Source organism: Myotis daubentonii, chromosome 4, assembly GCF_963259705.1.
Source record: "Myotis daubentonii chromosome 4, mMyoDau2.1, whole genome shotgun sequence".
Classification (NCBI taxonomy): domain Eukaryota; kingdom Metazoa; phylum Chordata; class Mammalia; order Chiroptera; family Vespertilionidae; genus Myotis; species Myotis daubentonii.
This window is the reverse complement of record NC_081843.1, coordinates 11023706-11038463: the sequence shown is the minus strand read 5'-3', so window position 1 is coordinate 11038463 and position 14758 is coordinate 11023706.

Here is a 14758-nt window from a genome sequence, read left to right as displayed (position 1 = left end):
AATTTCACAAGGAATTTATATTATAGTGGACTGGTCAATTAACAAGTGAACAGATAATTTTAGATTGTGATAGCACCATAAAGAGATTAAAGTGACTGGTGAGAGTGATTGGTTAGGAAGATTCTTTTGATTAGGAAGGTCAGGACCTCTGAAAAGGTGACGGTTCAGCTGCGATACACATGATAGGAAGGAGGGAGCCATACAGAAGGTATCTAGGGAAAGAACGTTCTCAGCTCCCAGCCAAGGGGAGCCGCAAGTGCGGAGGCCCTCAAGCAGGAAGGAGCTGGGCCAGGTCCGAGAAATAAAAGAGGCGGCCTGTGTGCTATCAGCAAAGTGAGCAAGACATTAATAGTACGGAAGTAGACAATTCTAGATCATACAGGTCCTGGTAGGCCTATGGATTTAAAATCCAGGTGGGTTGGAGAAACCACCAGCAGGGGTTTTAGCAGCGCAGAGACTGTTTTACATTTTTTAAAGGTGGTTTCATTCATTCAGCACTTGCTGCTGTCTGGGCCTGTGTTCAGCATTGGAGGCACAATGCCCCGCTGAAGGAAAAGTGGGGATTAGCACGTTGAGGGGAAAGATGGGGGCAACTTGAGGTTGAGAAAACAGTATGAACAAAATCCTGGGGACAGGAAAACTCGGGGCATAGTCAATGGCTGGTATACTGGGGCTAGAATATGGCAGGGCCTTTGTATACATCCTGGCCTGTAAACCCTGTTCTCATTCCTCCCTCCCTCTTTCTCCTCCCCCGCTTTCTTCCTCTCCTTTCCTCCCTCCCTCTCTCCCTAAAGATCCACTTGATTCTGAAATCAACCTCCTCACCTCCTAAAACAGAAATGAAATACACTGATATTGCCAAGGGAGCCAGAAGTAAAGGCTAAGGCAGGATGAGTGAGACAAAGATCACCATCACTAAACACGAAGAAATGCAAATTCATACTAAAGCTAAGCTACTGATTTTACAGTGATTTCCCGTTACTCTCAAGACCCTGATCACTTGCAAAGGAAAAATCATATCAAACTCTCTGTTTTTTACCAATCCTTTACTAAGTCATTATGAAAAATTTAAATTTAACAGAAAGGAGGCTTTTTTAGTAAACCTTTTATGAAAAATGTAACATAGGTAAGTGACAGATCATAAGTACACAGCTTGATGAGTAGTAACAAAGCTAGTACACCTGTGTAACCAGTGCCGGTCAGGGCACATACAGGAATCAACCAATGAATGCATTAATAAGTGGAACAACAAAATTGATATATTTCTCTCTTTCTCTCTCTCTCTCTCTCTCTCTCTCTCTCTCTCTCTCTCTCTCTCTCTCCTTCTCTCCCTCTTCTTTTCTCTCTCTAAAATCAATCAATAAAAAAAAATCTTTACAACAATCCTGTGAGGCAGGTACTATTGTCCCAACTTTAGAGAAAAGAATGTTGACATCCTAAGAGGTCAAATGACTTGCTCAAGTTTACACTGCTAGCCTGTTTTCCAACCCGGACATGGTCTTCCAGCCAAGTAAACCATGGAGAGCTTTGCTCTTTTAGAGCTCTACCCTAACGATTTTTGAGTTGCCACAACTTGGTCTTGTGAGTAGGATGGATCGAATGAGGGCAGCAGAGTAAAGAGAACCTGAGAATGTCTTCCTTTCCAAGCATAACTAGGCTGCATAACTGGAGCCAAGCAGAACATGGGTGTTTTTCTTTTGTGTGTGTGTGTTTAAAAATATATTTTATTGATTCTTTACAGAGAGGAAGGGAGAGAGACAGAGAGCCAGAAACATCGATGAGAGAGAAACATCGATCAGCCGCCTCCCGCACATCCCCCACCGGGGAAGCGCCCGCAACCCAGGCACATGCCCCTGACTGGAACCGAACCCGGGACCGAACCCGGGACCCCTCAGTCCGCAGGCCGACGCTCCATCCACTGAGCCAAACCGGTTTCGGCTAAAAATATATATATTTTTTATTGATTTCAGAGAGGGAGGGGGAGGAGGAAAGAGACAGAACCATCAACGATGAGAGAGAATTATTGATTGGTTGCCTCCTGCATGCCCCTACTGGGGATCGAGCCGGCAACCCAGGCACGTGCCCTTGACTAGAATCTAACTGGGGACCCTTCAGTCCGCAGGCCGATGCTCTATCCACTGAGCCAAACCAGCGAGGGCTTTCTTGTGTGTTTTTTAGGACAATAAGCACCTTTATGACATGGGCTAAGATAGGAGGGAGGGCGTGTATTTGCCTTTCAGGGCCTGGTTTCCCTCAACTAGAGCTCCAGTTCCTTGCCCTCCAGCAGAGAGTTAGCTACTGGGCCACACTGGCCTGTTCTCGAGAGAAGCACGTAGGACGCTTGCCCTGCTGGACCTGCTCCTCGAGAAGACTGCTGATTTTGGCATTCTTTCTGCTTTCATCCTACTTTTTCTGAATTTCCTTTGAACATTTTTTGTTTAAAGTCTCTTCCTCCTCAGGGGTTGGCTTGGCCCAGGGTCAGTGCCTAGTGCAGTGATGGCGAACCTATGACACGCGTGTCAGGGGTGACACGCAAACTCATTTTTTTGGTTGATTTTTCTTTGTTAAATGGCATTTAAATATATAAAATAAATATCAAAAATATGTCTTTGTTTTACTATGGTTGCAAATATCAAAAAATCTCTATATGTGACACGGCACCAGAGTTAAGTTAGGGTTTTTCAAAATGCTGACCCCCCGAGTTCAAAAGGTTCGCCGTCACTGTCCCAGTGGGACTGCGGCTGCGGCTGGGTGTGCTGTCAGTGAGCACGAGGCGGCTCTTTTCTAGGGTCTAGGTGCGCACCAGTTGGCGGCTGGGTGCATGGTCGACAACATCCATGATCCCTGTGTTGCCCGTACAACACTCGGAGCCCCGGAAGAAGTTGTCCGCGTCCAGCCTCAAGGCTGGGTACTTCTTGTTGCCCCCTGCACGCGGACTGTGTGCGCGCCTCGGGGCAACCCCAGTGCTGGCCGCAGGGCACCCCAGCTCATGTTTTCGCTTCTGTGGTGGGTCTTTCTCTTGCTCTGAGAGATGCCCATGGCTTGGCGCCGGCTGTGAAAAACAGCTCATGGGTGTTTTCACTGATTTATTAAATATGTTTTTTATTGATTTCAGAGAGAGGAAAAGGGCAAGAGAGAGAGATAGGAACATCAATGATGAGAGAGAGTCATTGATGTCGGCTGCCTCCTGCCCGCCTCCTACTCAGGATTGAGCCTGCAACCCGGACATGTGCCCTGACCGGGAACCGTGACCTCCTAGTCCACGGGTCCACGCTCAGCTGTGGAGCCACGCCGGAAGGGCAGAGCATGCGTGTGTTAAATGGGTGAGTTTAGTTAAGGCCTGGGTTTTAATGGGTCCTTAACGGTCCAGAGCAGGAAATACACCCTGGAGGAGCTTTGATCAGTCTGGTGTGGCCAGTTCATGTGGGCGTCCCATTTCCCTTACAGGTTGCTTCTCTGCAAGTGCCTGTAATCATGCAAGCAACGAGCAGCACAGTGATGGTCATTATGGCGTTTAAGTAGCAATTCCAAAAGCATAAAGGCATTTGAAACTCATGGCAGACTTCAGGTGGGCGGGAGGAGCAGATATTACTAACCTCATTTTACAGATGAGAAAACCAAGACTGTGAAAGGGCAGGTGATGGCCACACTAGTGTCAGAGTGAGGCCCTGAAAGTAGGTCCTCTAATTTAGCGGCCACAGAAGATTTTTCTGGAGGTATTGCTTTATTTTCTAATGTTGACCATAGCAGGATACATCATAATAGTGGAAAAGTAGTGGATTGAGAAGAGGCAGAGAATGGAGCATAGGGGCAGGGGGGAAGGGGGTAGAATTAGGATTCCTCTCTGGGACTTAAGTCCTAAGTATTCACTTGTCTCTAGCTACTGAGGTCTCAGCATTGGAAGACCCAATGCCTCATTTTAAAAACAAATATCTCTTAAAAAAAAAAAACTACAAATATCTTGAAACACTTTATGAAAGTCATAGATAATTTAACTTCTGACTCACACTATTTTATTTTGTGTGTGTTTTATTTTCCCAAATTGCCCCAAGCTCGAGACAGGGATAATATCTTCTTATATATCTTAGTATCCCACTCAATGCATTTCACATAGTTTGTTTTCAATAATGTGTTCTTATTAGTATTGAAAGACAACATACATACAGCTAAGCATACCAACTGTTGTTTTAAAAATTATATTTTTATTGATTTTTTTTTTTAAAGAGAGGGAAAGAAATATCAATCAGCTGCCTCCTGCACGCCCCCTATCAGGGACTGAGCCCGCAACCTGGGCATGTGCTCTGACAGGGAATGGAACCAGTGACCTTTTTGGTGTATGGGACAACTCCCAATCAACTGAGCCACACTGGTCAGGGCTGTTTTGCCTGTTCTTGAGCTTCATATAAACCGAATTATAAGGCATGTCTATTTTTTGTGTGACTAGCTTGTTTCAGAAGCCTATGAGATTCATATATGTTGTTACATATACTTGTGGTTGCTTCTTTTTTGGTTGCTGAATAGTCTTCAATTGTGTGACTATGCCGCAATGTATTAATTCTTCTTTTGATTTGGCTTGCTTTTGGTCTGGGCCTATTCTGAATAAAGTTTCTATCAACATTTTTTATGTTTTTTTGTGTGGACATGAATACTTACACTCTTGGGTGGGATAGGTGGGCCATAGGGTAAGTATATATTCAGCTTCAGTTAATCCTGTCATACTCTTAAGTATATTTATAAAGGAGAAAAAGGAATTTTAAAAATAAAAACATGTATTTAACTATGTAAATGTTTGAGACATGATTTCCCTAGAAGATACAGAGAAGTTAGAGATTTGCATCTACTTGAAATGACATAGTTTAGATTTATGACAAAATAATTATAATATGAAAAAATGTTAGGCTTTTTTCTTTATATTTGACATGTTGAAATAGGTATGTATAAATAGGGTGAGGCAAAAGTAGGTTTACAGTTGTTCAAATGGAAAATAATTCAATAATAATACAAGACTAAACTGATTCATGTACTCACAACTGTAAACCTACTTTTGTCTCATGCTGTATATATACTTAGCAGTTTTATATACAGTTGTGTCCTCTTATCCATGGTTTCACTTTCTGTAATTTTAGTTACCCATGGTCAAACCTGCTCCAAAAATGTTAAAATAGAAGATTCTAGAAATAAAACATTCATAAGTTTTAAATTGCACATCATTTCTGGGTAGCATGGTTATCAGATTGACTGTCACAGTGTCGCAGTGTTTGTGCTCACGATCTTTATTTTAATTAATCATGGCCCCAAGGTGCAAGAGTAGTGATGCTGGCAACTCAGATATGCCACAGGGAAGCCATAAAATGCTTCCTTTGAGTGAAAAGCTAAGTATAGTATAATAAGATATTTTGAGAGAGACCACATCCACATAACTTTTATTACAATACTAGAGGCCTGGTGCACAAAATTTGTGCACAGGTAGGGTCCCTAGGCCTGGCCAGCAATAAGGGCTAATCTGTGGGGCAACTGGCGGGGCGATTGGGGGGCCCCTGCTGGCACCCACCTTGGCTGGCCTGGGGCCTGCGGGCTGGGAGCAGCTCCTGTGTTGAGTGTCTGCCCCCTGGTGGTTAGTGCGCAACATAGCAACCAGTCGTTATGCTGTTCGGTCTATTTGCATATTAGCCTTTTATCATACAGGATATTGTTATAATGTTTTATTTCATTATTATTATTATTTTTATTAGTTAAGGTATTACAAATGTGTCCTCATCCCCCCCCCCCCATTAACCCCCAACCTCCCCCCCTGCCCCGCACACTCATGCTCCCATTCCCCTGTTGTCCATGTCCATTGGTTTGGCTTATATACATGTATACAAATCCTTCAGTTGATCTCTTCCCCTTACCCCCGCCCTCTCCTACTTTCGTTCTGGGGATTGATAGCCTGATCGCTGTTTCTCAGTCTTTGGATCTGTCCCTTTTCATCAGTCTATGTTGTTCTCTATAATCCACAAATGAGTGAGATCATGTGGTATTTATCTTTCTCTGACTGGTTTATTTCACTTAGCACAATGCTCTCCAGTTCCATCCATGCTGTTGCAAAAGGCAAGAGTTCCTTCTTTTTTACAGCAGCATAGTATTCCATTGTGTATATGTACCACAGTTTTCTAATCCACTCATCTGCTGATGGGCACTTAGGCTGTTTCCAAATCTTAGCTATGGTAAATTGTGCTGCTATGAACATAGGGGTGCATATATCCTTTCTGATTGGCGTTTCTGGTTTCTTGGGATATATTCCTAGTAGTGGGATCACTGGGTCAAATGGGAGTTCCATTTTTAGTTTTTTGAGGTAGCTCCATACTGTTCTCTACAGTGGCTGCACCAGCCTGCATTCCCACCAGCAGTGCAGAAGGGTTCCTTTTTCTCCACATCCTCTCCAACACTTGCTGTTTGTTGATTTGTTGATGATAGCCATTCTAACAGGTGTGAGATGATAACGCATTGTCGTTTTGATTTGCATCTCTCATATAATTAGTGACTTTGAGCATGTTTTCATATGCCTTTCGGCCTTCTGTATGTCCTCTTTCGTAAAGTGTCTATCTAGGTCCGCTGCCCATTTTTTTTATTGGATTGTTTATCTTCCTTTTGTTAAGTTTCATGAGATCCCTGTAAATGTTGGAAATTAAACCCTTATCGGTGGTATCATTGGCAAATATGTTCTTCCATGTAGTGGGTCTTCTTGTTGTTTTGTTGATGGTTTCCTTTGCTGTGCAAAAGCTTTTTATTTTGATGTAGTCCCATTTGTTTATTTTCTCTTTAGTTTCCATTGCCCTAGGAGCATTATCAGAGGAGAAATTCCTTTGGCATATGTTTGCAATTTTGCTGCCTGTGGATTCCTCTAGTATTTTTATGGTTTCCCGTCTTACGTTTAAGTCTTTTATCCATTTTGAGTTTATTTTTGTGTATGGTGTGAGTTGGTGGTCTTTATTGATTTCAGAGAGTAAGGGAGAGCGAGAGATAAAAACATCAATGAGAGAGAGAATCATTGATTGGCTGCCTCCTGCAAGTCCCCCACTGGGGATCGAGCCCGCAACCCAGGCATGTGCCCTTGACCAGAATCGAATCCGGGACCCTTCAGTCCACAGGCCGATGCTCTATCCACTGAGCCAAACTGCCTAGGGCTTATTTCATTATTAATCTCTTCCCCCAACTGGGTAGAATTTATAAATTAAACATATCATAGGTATGTATGTATAGGAAAAAACATTGGATATGTAGGGTTCAGTACTACACACAGTTTCAGGCATCCAGCGGGGGGCCTTGGAAGAATCCCCTTTGGATAAGGGGACAACTGATTACTCAGAGTCACAACGAACAGATAGCTACAGTGCAGCTAGAAAACAATGAGGTTTTCCGGGTGTTGCCTTCAGTGAGGGGGTTTTCCATGGAGAGTGAACAGCTCTTGGTAAAGATCCCAACAAATCAAACACAGTTGTCCTTCAGTGTACATCATAGTTGAATTCCTGGAAAATTCAGTGTATATTAAAACCAAGCAAGATATACTTTGGGCTCATGCCTAAAATGAAGTTAGATTCTTGGCCCGAATTGTTAGATGTCTGAGGCGGGGGAGAGTACCGAAAAGCCACTCAGGAGTGGGAAGATTGTTCTCTATATAGGATAATGCACTTGGCAGGATGGCTTGGCCCTTACCCTCCATTCACAGTGAGATTCAAACCACCCGCGGACTTCCAAAATGATCACAGTGGGGCAATGCCACCCCACAGAGAACCACTCTTTAGACCCCTCTGTTCAGGACAGTAAATAGTAGCCACCTGTGGCTTATTATATTTAACTTAACTAATTAATATTAAATACAATTAAAAGTTCAATTTCTCAGTTATTTCAAGTGCTTAAAAACCACATGTAGCAAAACTTCCCACAGAGAAAAGGCCTGATCCAGATGGTTTTACTGGTTAATTCTACAACCAGTTATAGAAGAATTTACACCAGTTTTTCACCAACTGTTCCAAAAAATAGGGAAGGGCATATTTCCCAACATGTTGTATAAAGCCCCATATTACCCTGATTCCAAAACCAGACAAAAACGACACAAGGAAACTACAGACCAACATCTCTTATGAATATAGACACAAAAATCTCCTCAACAAGACACTAGAAAATCTAATACATAGACTATGACCGAGTGGGGTTTATTAGGAATGCAAAGCAGGTTTAAATATGAAAATGAATTAATGTAATACATCATTTCAATAGAATAAAGAACAAAAACCACATGATCATCTGAATAACCGCAAAAAACAAAACAAAACACAAACCAAAACAAAAACAAACAAAAATCCCCAACAAAACGGACAGCATCCAAAACCCCTTCATGATAAAAACATGTAACAAACTTGGATTCAAAGGGAACTTCCTCAATAGGATAAAGGGCATCTACAAAAACCCCACAGCTAACATCATACTTAATGATGAAAGACTGAAAGCTTTCCCCCTAAGATGAGTAACAAGACAAGAATGTCCACTCTTGCCACTTCTATTCAATGTTGTGTTGGAAGTTCTAGCCAGGGCAATTAGGCAATAAAGAGAAATAAAAGGCATCCAGATTAGAGAGGTTTTCAGAAGACATAATCTTGTATATAGAAAATCCTAAGGATTCTATAAAAACCTATTTGAATTAATAACAAGTTCAGCAAAATCGGAGGGTAAAATATCAGCAGATAAAAATCAACTGTATTTTTAGAAAATATATTTTATTGATTTTTTACAGAGAGGAAGGGAAAGGGATAGAGAGTCAGAAACATCAATGAGAGAGAAACATCTATCAGCTGCCTCCTGCACACCCCCCACTGGGGATGTGCCCGCAACCAAGGTACGTGCCCTTGACTGGAATCGAACCTGGGACCTTTCAGTCCGCAGGCCGACGCTCTATCCACTGAGTCAAACTGGTTAGGGCTCAACTGTATTTTTATACACTTGTAATGAACAATCCAAAAATGAAATTTAAAAAACAATTGCCAGGCCAGAAGGGATTGGCATGAAATATTCAAAGTGATGAAAAGCAAGGATCTATAACCAAGATTACTCTAGCCAGCAAAGCTATCATTTAGAATCGGAGGACAGATAAAGAGCTTCCCAGACAAGCAAAAGCTAAAGAAGTTCATCACCACCAAACCAGTATTACAAAAAATGTTAAAGAGTCTTCTTTAAGAAGAAGAAAAAAAAACTACAAATATGAAAATGTCAATAACTACACATCTATCAACAATGACACTGAATACACTAAATATTCCTATTAAAAGACATAGGTTGGCTGAATGGATAAGAAAACAAGATCCTTACATATGCTGCCTACAAGATACTCACTTCCGATGGAAAGACACACAAACTGCCTGGCCAGTGTGGTTTAGTGGTTGAGCATCGATCTATGAACCAGGAGGTCAGGGTTTGATTCCTGGTCAGGGCACATGCCTGGGTTGCGGGCTCAGTCCCCAGTGTGGGGTGTGCAGGAGGCAGCCGATCAATGATTCTCTCTCATCATTGATGTTTCTATCTCTCTCTCCCTTTTTCTTCCTCTCTGAAATCAATAAAAAGATATTAAAAAAAAGAAAGACACACAAACGGAAAGAAAAGGGATGGAAAAAGATATTTCATGAAAATGGAAACAAACAAACAAAAAAGCTGGGGTAGCTATACTTATACCAGACAAAATAGACTTTGTAGAAACCAAGAAGGACCCAGCAACTCCACTTCTGGATATTTATCTGAAGAAACCCAAAACACTAATTTGAAAAGACATATGCATCCTTATGTTCATTGCAACATTATTTACAACTAGAGGCCCGGTGCATGAATTCGTGCATTGGTGGGGTCCCTCGGCATGGCCTGCGGGGATCAGGCTGTGGCAGGCAGCTGAGGAGGAGCCCGAACCCGGGCCTGGTGCCACACTGCTCCCACTCATCCTGGCCCCACTGTGCCTGCCTGCAGCCACTGCTGCTCGGTAGGCTTGCCAGACGTGAGCCTGGTGTCTGGCTCCCCCTGTGGGAGTGCACTGACCACCAGAGGGCAGCTCCTGCGTTGAGCATCTGCCCCTTGCTGGTCAGTGTGAAATCATAGGCTTTTATATATATAGATAGCTAATATATGGAAGCAAATTAAGTGTCCATCAATACGTGAAGGGATAAAGAAGTGGTACATATATACAATGGAATATTACTCAGCCATAAAAGGGAACTGCAACAACATGAGTAAAATAAGTCAGAGAAAAACAAATACCATATGATTTCACTTTTATGTGGAATCTAAAACAAAATAACTGAACAAAAAAAATAAACAAACTCATAGATATTGATTAATAACTCATAGACTCTTTAACATTTTTTGTAATACTGGTTTGGTGGTGATGAACTTCTTTAGCTTTTGCTTGTCTGGGAAGCTCTTTGTCTGTCCTCTGATTCTAAATGATAGCTTTGCTGGATAGCGTAATCTTGGCCAGAGAAAATTTAAAAAAAAGTATATATATATTGATTTCAGAGAGGAAGGGAGAGGGAGAGAGAGATTGAAACATCAATGATAAGAGAGGATCATTGATTGGCTGCCTCCTGCATGCCCCCTCCTGGGGATTGAGCCCATAACTCGAGCATGTACCCTTGACCGGAATCAAACCTGGGACCCTTCAGTCCACAGGCTGAGGCTCTATCCACTGAGCCAAAATGGCTAGGGCTGCAGAGAGCATTTTGATGGTTGCCAGATGGGAGGAGGCTTGGGGGGCTAGGTGAAATGGGGGAATGGATTAAGAAGTACAAATTGGTAGTTACAAAATAGTCATGGGGATGTAAGGTATAGCATAGTTCAATAATATTGTAATAACTATATGGTGTCAGATGGGTACTAGATTTATCAGGTGATCACTGTATAAGTTTTATAAATGTCTAATCACTATGTTGTACACCTGAAACTAATATAATATTGTATGTCAACTGTAACTGAAAAATAAAAAAAATAAAAAAAACAATTCCATTTATAAAAGCACCAAAAAAGAATAAAATACTTAGAAATAAATTTAACAAATAAGGGTAAAATGTATATTCTGAAAACTACAAAGCATTGTTGAAAGAAAATAAAGGAGACCTAGCCCAGCCAGCGTGGCTCAGTGGTTGAGAGTCCACCCATGCACCAAGAGATCACTGGTTTGATTTGCGGTCAGGGCACATGCCTGGGTTTGGGGCTCAATCTCTCAGAAGGGGACGTGCAGGAAGCCGCTGATTGATGTTTCTCTCATCATCATTGGTTTTTCTTTTCTTTTTTTAATCCTCACCTGAGAATATGTTTTCCCATTGATTATCAGGCAGAATGGAAGGGAGAAGTGGGGGAGAAAGAGAGAGAAAGAGAGAGAGAGAGAGAGAGAGAGAGAGAGAGAGAGAGAGAGAGAGAGAGAAACATTGATGTGACAGACACATTGATTAGTTGCCTCCCGCACATGCCAGACTGAAGCCGGGGATTGAACCTGCAACTGAGGTATGTGCTCTTGATGGTGATTCGAACCCAAGCCCCTTCGGCCCATAGGCTGATGCTCTACCGACTGAGAAACCAGTCAGCTCATCATCAATGTTTCTTTCTTTTTTTTAAAAAAAATATATTTTATTGATTTTTTACAGAGAGGAAGGGAGAGAGATAGAGAGTTAGAAACATCGATGAGAGAGAAACATCGATCAGCTACTTCCTGCACATCTCCTACTGGGGATGTGCCTGTAACCCAGGTACATGCCCTTGACCGGAATCAAACCCGGGACCCTTCAGTCCGCAGGCCGACGCTCTATCCACTGAGCCAAACCGGTTTCAGCATCAATGTTTCTATCTCTCTCTCCCTCCCCCTCTCTCTAAAAATCAATTAAAACATTTGAAAAAGTACACCTTAATTCAGAGTAGCCACATTTCATGTGTTTAATAGCCACATGTGTCTAGTGGCTACCATTAAAAACACACACACAGCAAAGACCTAAATAAGTGGAAAGACATTCCATATTCATGGATCAGAGGAGTTAATATTGTTAAGATGGCAATACTCTGTAAACTGACCTACAGATTCAGTGCAATCCCTATCAAAATCACAGCTGGCTTCTTTACAGCAATTGACAAGCTCATCTTAAAATTCATAAAACAATATTGAAAAAGGAGAACAAAGGATTCACTTCCCAATTTCAAGAACTCACTACAAAACTACAGTAATCAAGACAGTGTTTTACTGGCATAGAGTCAAACTGAGAGTCTAGAAATGAGCCCCTCCGTTTACCGTCAATTGATTTTTTCAACAAGGTACCAAAACAAAGTAGTAGGGGAAATCTTTTCAATAAATGGTGCTGGGACAACTCGATATGCACGTGGAAAAGAATGAAGTTGGACCCTGTGAGGGGGGGGCCCCAAGACCACACCCAATTTCAACGATTTGCAGGAAGACTCACATAATTCAGCGTAGTCATACTTGTGGCTATGATTTACCCGAGTGAAAGAAAGCAAAGCAAAATAAGCAAAGGGCAAAAGAAGGCTCATGGTGTGAATGAAGTCCATGGGAAACCAAATGTGAGCTTCCGGGGTCCTCTCCCATTGAGGTCACATAGTATATGCTTAATCCCCCCGGCAAGGAGTTGGAACAACGTGTGTGAAATGTTGCCAAGTAGGGAAGCTCATTAGAGACTCAGTGTCAGGATTCTTATTGGGGCTGGTCCCATGAGCCTGCCTAGCAAGTACCAAAATTCCAGACCTTCAGAAGGAAAGCAGGTGTCCAGCATAAACCACGTTGTTCGTACAAACAATGTAGGCACAGCAAGCCCCTCTTATCAGTTAAGGGTGGGAAACAGCCTGAAATCTGTTTCCAAACTCCAGCCAAAGGCCATTTTTGGTAAGCAGGCTTTTACAAGGTTAGCTGTTTGAACCTGTTATGTTAACTCTTTCTGTACAGACCCCTACCTCACACCACATAAAAACCAAACAAAAAAACAAAACTCAAAATGGACCAAAGGCCTAACTGTAGGAGCTAACACTATGCAACTCTTGGAAGAAAACATAGAGGTAATTCTTCATGACCTTGGACTTGGCAACTGTTTCTTAGAGGACTTCAAAAGCGCAAACAACCAAAGAAAAAAATACATAAATTGGACTTCATCAAAACTAAAAATACTTGTGCATCAAATGACATCATCAAGAAAGTAAAGTAGGAGAAAATATTTGAAAATCACACATCTGATAAGAAACTTTATCTAAAGATATAAGAAACTCTTACAACTTGAAAATAAAAAGGTAGCCTGGCTGGTGTGGCTCAGTAGTTGAGCGTCAACCCATGAGCCAAGAGGTCACCAGTTCAATTCCTGGTCAGGCACATGCCCAGGTTTCGGGCCTGATCCCTAGTGGGGGCGTGCAGGAGGCAGACAATCCGATGTTTCTATCTCTCTATCCCTCTCCTTTCCTCCCTCTCTAAAATAAAATATTTTTAAAAAGAAAATAAAAAGGCAAAGAATCCAACTTAAACAGGGGCAAAGGATTTGAATAGACATGTTTTCTCCAAAGAAGATGTAGGAATGGCCAGCAAGCACATGAAAAGATGTTCAAAGTCATTAGTCCTCAGGGAACTGCGAATCAAAACCACAACGAGACACTACTGCATACCCAGTAGAGGGCTATAATAATAATTAAAACAAAAAGGGAAATAGCAAGTACTGCTGAGGACGTGGCGTATTAGAGCCCTCATACGTGCTGGTGGAATGCAGAATGGCATAGCCACGTTGGAAAACAGTCTGGAGTTTCCTCAAAGTATCAAACAGAATTACCAAGTGCCAGCAAATCTACTCCTAGGGATTACCCAAGAGAAATGAAAACGTATGTCCACACAAAAACTGGACAAATGTTTATAGCAGCTTGTTCATTACAGCCCATAAATGGAAACAACCCAAGTGCCTGACAACTGCTGAATGGATAAACAAAATGTTGTACAACCACTCAGCGCAATAAAACTCAACCATAAGAATGAGTAAGGTGATTTCCAACATGGATGAATCTTGAAAATATTATGCTAAGTGAAAGATGCCAGTCACAAAAGACCACACGTTATGATTCCATTTATAGGAAATGCCCAGAATAGGAAAATCTATAGACAGAAAGTAGACTGGTGGTTTCTTAGGGCTTTGGGGGGACGGTAAGGAAAGGGTGGTAGGTAAAGGTTATAGGATTTTTTTTAGGTGATAAAGGTGTTCTAATTTTGACTGGTGATGGTCATACATATCTTGAATTATACTGAAAACCAATTGTATTGTAGGTGAAGTATCTATAATAATAAAAGCATAGTATGCTAATTAGACCAGACAGCCAATAGACCTGCTGGACGATCTTCTGAATGAAGCTGGGGCTGCGAGGGCCGAGCCCCTTGCATGAATTTCGTGCATTGGGCCTCTAGTATCTCAATAATGCTGTTAAAGTTAATTTTTAAAATAATCAAGATTAAGTATGTTTTTACTCACTTAGCAAAGATTTCAAAATGATTGTTCCCAAGTGCAAAGAGGGTGTGTGACAAGCAACTGGTGCATATAAACTGGTATAGCAAACAAAAAACCTTTCAAAAACATTGTAGAAAACCTAAAACAACAACAACAACCTAAAAAAAATGCTCATCCCTACAAATTTCAGTTTTGAGAATCTATCCTAAACACTCATATGTAGAAAAAGCATAATGCACAAAGGTTTATTTTTTATTATTTTTTAAAAT